This window comes from Quercus robur, chromosome 8 (genome assembly GCF_932294415.1).
Source record: "Quercus robur chromosome 8, dhQueRobu3.1, whole genome shotgun sequence".
NCBI classification, from domain to species: Eukaryota; Viridiplantae; Streptophyta; class Magnoliopsida; order Fagales; family Fagaceae; genus Quercus; species Quercus robur.
The window spans coordinates 39,988,529-39,994,528 of NC_065541.1; positions in this window are offsets into that span (position 1 = coordinate 39,988,529).

Consider the following 6,000-nt stretch of genomic DNA (forward strand, 5'->3'; position numbering starts at 1 on the left):
GAACAGAGGCCATCAGTCCTGTGGAGTTAATCATTCCTACACCAAGGGTAGTTCTTGAGGAAAATCAGGGAGAAAGTGAAGATGCAAGCAACAAAAAGAGATTAGTAGATCTGGAAGGAGTAGAAGAAGAAAGAGAACTGGCTAAGAAAAGGAGTCAAAGATACCAGCAAAGAATGACTAGAGCATATGCACAAGCAGTACGCCCAAGAGTGTTCACCAAAGGGCAACTAGTGCTAAGGATGGCGGAGCACGTGAGGAGGAACCTGCCAGGGCCTTCCAAGTTCACCCCAAAATGGGAAGGACCCTACATCATCAATGAAGCTCATGAAAGTGGATATTATTACCTTGCCAAAGAGGATGGGACAGTCCTGACAGAACCCATAAACGGGAAATGGCTGAAGCAATATTATGCATGAGGACAAGGGGATTCCCAGTACCTCGGGATCCTTTCACCAACTTCACCATCTGCTAAGTTTCCTTTTTGTTTTATCTTTTATTTTTCAGCTTTTATCAAGAATTCCGGCCTAAGATAATTTTGTTCAGGAACATGTGATAGATTGACACTTTGTGGTCAATGCTGCACCAAAAGACTTTTGCTTTGTTCCAAAAAAAAAAATGATTATGTTTTAACGAAATTCCTGTTTCTTCAAAGTTTAAGTTTTTCTTATTGCAAAGACCAAATGTGGAAAAATTTAAGGGAGGATACCTGAGTCAAAAAAAGAGGAGAATATGTAATACCCTTTTTTCATATGGCCCAGGATCCACCTCACCAATAATTTCAGATATCCCGCAAACAGTTCCAAGTGCATAGGTTTAGGATCACAGAATAAAAAAAAATATACCTAGGATACCTAGCCTAGCACTTGGCAAAAAAGGGAACCTGTCAAAAGTTCATGAACTGGGACCGTATCTCAAAAAAAAAAAAATAATGCATAGAGAAGGATACTAGTGTACCCAGTTCAGTACTTGCACAATAAATCACCAGGTACCTGGACCAGAACTTACAGTGAAGCCTGTGGGAACCATGGTCCAGGACTCAAAAAAAAAATCACAAGCAAGTAAAGACAATATATATACATCCAAGGAAAAAGGCAGATTCACATACCAAGAAATAAGAAGCAGTTTTGAAGCACAAAAGAGAAAGAGCAGAGCAATGTTTTTAAAAAAAAAAATTATACAACCCCAAATTGTTCATATGAATAAAAAAAAAGCTAAGGAATGAGGCCGGCCAGCAGAGAAGCATCTGGAGAAATAGCAGGAACAGCCAAAGAAGAAAGGATCCTCTGCCGCTTGACTTTCAAATCTTGTAGAACTTTATGAGCATGAGCCAAAGCTTCCTCAGCAACAGCTATCTCAGTGTCTAGGCTCTTGAATGATTGCCTTTGAAACAGCATATGAGCCAGCAGACGCAAGTGATCCAGCAGGAAAGACAAATTAAACTTGGCCTCTAGAAGGTCCTGCACCACACCTCTCCATTCCAGAAGCTTTTCTTCAGACAACGAATCCACAGAGGAATTCTTTAGAGAAATCAACACGGCACACAGCAACTCCATCAGAATATTGCCTAGAAAAATGCCTCCCCTAAAGCCACTGGTAAAATCCCCGTGACTCTTGAGCAGGCTCTCTAGCAGCGGCAAGCCCTCCACAGGAACAGAGAAGCGCAGGAAGCTGCCATAAGAAGACCCAAAGACATGAAAGTGGCTGGCAGGAAGACTGTTGAATTCCAAAAGATCGAAGCGAGCCAGGAAAGAGGAAAGCCTTGAATCAAGATCTGAGGCAGCCACCTTCGAGGCATCCCCCATCACCGCGTCACCACTTGCAGAAGCCTGAGGACTTGCAGCCTTTTGTTCTGGATGAGGGTCAGCAACTTCAACAGGCCTCACAATTCCTTCAGGGATAACAGGCTCAGAACCTACAAAGCCTGAATCAATATTCAAAAAAAAAACAAAAAAAAGGGGAAGGACAGATTTAGAAGAAGCAAACCGGTTCCAGTTTCTTGAGGCAGAACCTCTTCTTCCTGATCTCCTGACGTCCCCAGAGATTCTGGGAAAGAACATAAGGCAAGTTGAAGAAAAGGTGAAGGACCGATGGCAAATTGGCTAAAGGAAGGGATAGATGCAGGGGGCTTCGCCATATATAAAAAAAAAAAGAAAGGGGGGAAAGAAAAAGGAAAACACAATGGAACAGCTTGCACCCACCTTCTGAGCTCTCTGATTCTAAAGAAGAGGCAACACTGGGAGCGGGTTTCTCACTGGTTTGACCTAAAAGGAAAAGAAGGAACTCAAGAGAAACTGGGAAAAAGAGTGAAACATAACGTTATTTCAAAAGAAACAAGGTTTACCTGTTTGTTTGGATAAAGGAGTGTCTCCCAAAGCATCTTTATCTGACGAGGACAGAGGAAACACAGTTTTGATAGGACTAGGAGTGCGTTCAAGATGGGGAATCTGAGATGATGGGATCCTAGAAGCTTTGGGATCCTGAGAGTCCTGGGAACCTTGCATCGGCTGCCCAATTCCATCAGCAGGGTCATCAGTAGGGGGCTCCTCCCCCATAACAGGAAAAATGACAGAAAGAGCTGTGACAGTTTCTTCCCCCAGAACCTTGCCAGTCACAGGAGGGGATACCTCCACCTAAAGAAGGGAGAAGCAGAGAAGGCAATACTAAGAAAAAAAAAAAAAGAGAAAACAGCAGGAATGCTAGCAACACAGAAAGAACAGAAGAAAGGGGAACACACGTACCACATCATCTCCAGAAGATTGGCTCTTACCCTTCTTATAATCAGACTTGCGCTTGGACTGCAAAGGAAATCACCACTCGTTAGCAAATAGAAAAAGAGTGCAACAAAAAAAAAAGAGAGAAGAAGGAAAGAAGTCTTGCCCTTCTCTCTCTCTCTACAGATTCTCTGGAAGTCTTTTGCTTACTACGAGTACGCCCAGAGGGTCCTAAAGGAGGCTGGGATACCAAGCCAGGGGATCCTAAAGAACCATGGACCGAAGCAGTCACAGGAACCTGGGGAAAAGAAGACTCTACCTTGGTCTTCTTCCGGGTCCTTGAAACTAAAGGTTCCTTGACATCCTTGCCTTCGTGAGATGCCAAGTGTGCTTGAGATTTCCCCGTTTTCCTTCTTTTTGCTTCAGAGCCTATCTCCACACCCCCTGCACTTTCGCCAACATCAGCAGCTTTCATTTTCTTCAACTTAACATCCTTACCTTTAGCAGTAGCGGCACTAATTGTCTCTGTTGCACCCTTTGATGGGTACCCCAGAGGAGGTACCAATGATAAGACTATCACCCAGCCAGGCCTCAGGAAGATCCTGTCCATAAGTCACCCAACCTCCCCTGGAGGAATGCCACTCTGCGAACCCAGTCTTGCTGCTTGCAGCAGCAGAAACAATCCCAGCAGTAGGAAGGGATAAACGTCTATTAGCTGTCGGAGCAGAAACAATGCTAGAGTTCGGGACTTCCCGAATTGTACCGGTGCCAACATAGTCAACAAAAGATTTCTGTACTCTTCTCCAATAACCGGTATAGCCACTGGAAGCAAAGACTCCTCTCTGGGAGTTAGGCACCACGAACTGGGGGCTCCTCCGAAACCAATAAGAAAAGGCCTGCAGCCTCAAGAAAGGATCCAAGGAAGGAAGAGATGGCACCACATCCTTGAAAACTGGCGGGATATCTTGATCAAAACCAAACTGTCGAAGCACCCGGTGTGCTGAATAATGAGTGTACTTTGGGCCACTTGAAGAAGGCACGGGAAGCCAGGAGGGGCTAATGCAGGCAAGGTAAGCCAGACTGCCCTCATCGCCACGGCGCAAGTCGAAGGTATTACCTGTTGAAGATAAAAAAGAAGACAACACAGAATCACACGCAAAGCCAGGACCAAACTCACGAGGGGATCTCCAACATAAGCTCCCTGCTTGGTCAAACAACTCCACAAGGTTGAGGCCACCACCTTTTAAGCTAATCCAACGGAAAATAATGGGAAAGGCATCAGTAGAATTGCCACAAAGACCCTTCACTATGTCGGGGGATCCTTGGAACTTGTCCTTCACAAACTTCAAATTTCTACACTTAGCCAAGGTAGCTGCGGAACGATCCCACATGAAAATCTGAAGAATGGCACAGTGAAGGGATGAAGTAATCACATAGCAGGAGTCACCCTCAGCCTCATCTCCGTGAAGCTGGTCCAGTTGAGAATAAACGTGACCCAAAAACAGAGGGGCCAAAGGATATTGGGTACCTCGAGCCAATTTGATTGCCAACGGAAAAAGTGAAAACTTGACTCCGTACCCAGGGAACTCACTAAACAAAAATTTACTAAGCCAGAAGGCCAGGAAACCGGCCCACCTCACTTCTTTATCCTTTTCACGAGAGAGGGTCATCACCCATCTCCCCATCCTAGCCGGCTTACCACCAGGAGAGGCGGAGCGACCACCAAAATGACCAAATAATTTCTCTTCTACCACAAGATCCTCACTAGAAAGATCAATATCAAAGGGATTCTCTTCACCAAACACCGGGAGGAGGAAGTTATTAACCACGTCCTCCAAGGTGATTGTCAATTCACCAGTAGAAAAGAAAAAAGTATGAAGGGAAGGACACCAACGACGTACCAGATGCCTGAGCCCTTTGGCGTCTCTGAAACCCTCAAGGTTTCTCGAAATAGCCACTGCCTTTAGGATGCCGGCGCGCTCCAAACGACCCACAAACTCAGCATCAGACAGTTCCTTGTCTACCCATATGGGCCAACCCTGAATCTTCCCCGCCACAAAATCGAAGAAAATAGGAACCGCCTCTCGGATTCCTTGTCTGATCTGGAGATCAAAAATCTCTCTAGGGTCAGGAACCTGGGCGGAACCGGCGAAACCCGCTTGGCCAGAAAATAGCCAAACGTGAGGGGATGGAGGAGCCTCACCATGAGAAATATGAGGAAAAAATAAACTGGGAGCATACCAAGGATCCCGTAGAGGAAAGGCTGGACGCCCAACAACCTCATGAGAATCGCTTGGAGCAGAACCAGAAGAACCTTCACCCTCAGAAGGACTGGGAGTACGCTCTCTCCTTTTCCGAGAAGAAGAAGAAGCCATGGAAACTCACACTGTGAGAAGGAAAGAAATTGAAGGTGCAAAAAAGGGAAGACCAGAGTAACGGAGAAGAAGAGAAAAGAAAGAGAAAACACAGAGAGCGAAATAACCCAGAGAAGCAAAGTGATAAGATGAAACGGCTACAATAAAGGCGCAAATAGCAGTTAGGGAAAACAGTTTATGAAAAGACGCGCCAGTTGCCAAAGAATTTAATTTGAAGTAGGAATTACAGCAGTTATTAATGAGGAGTAACGGGAAACGAGGAAAGTGGGTAGAGGAGTTTCACCTCAAATACCCAACTGCCACGTCCCGTATAAAGAGGAAGCTGCGAAAGAATAAGGGAATACAACACGCAAAAAAAAGAGAAAGAGAGGTGACTAGAAGCAGCAGAAAAGAGCCGGGATCCCAAGTAAATAGGAAGGGAACCCAGTAGAAGTTGAAAAGGGGGATACCACAAAAACCTAAGGAAACCTAAATCACTCACGCGTGGGCTTCAGGCAACCCACGAGCTCGGGGGGCTAAATGTTGAGGTCTAAAAATTCACAGTAAAATAAGCCCAAGAAAGAATAAGCTAAGCCCAAGAACGAGTAAGTTAAGCCCAGAAGAAGAAAAAAAAAAAAGAAGAGACCAAGTCCAAAGGGATTATACAAAAGGCCCTGAGGATCCCGAAGCCCAGAAAAGGAAAAGCGACCAAAGAAGAAAAAGAGAGAGCATCACAGCAAAATACAAGGCGCAAGGATCCTCGGGCACCATCAACAAGCGCGAAGAAAAAAGAAGACCAGGACAGATGGATAGAAAGAAAAACAAAGAAAAAAAAAAAACAAAAGGACGCAAGCGACCCTTCATGGCACAGACAGAAAAGGCGTCGGGGAACCAAAACAAGGAAGAAGAATGTTAACAAAAGCGATTTCAAAATA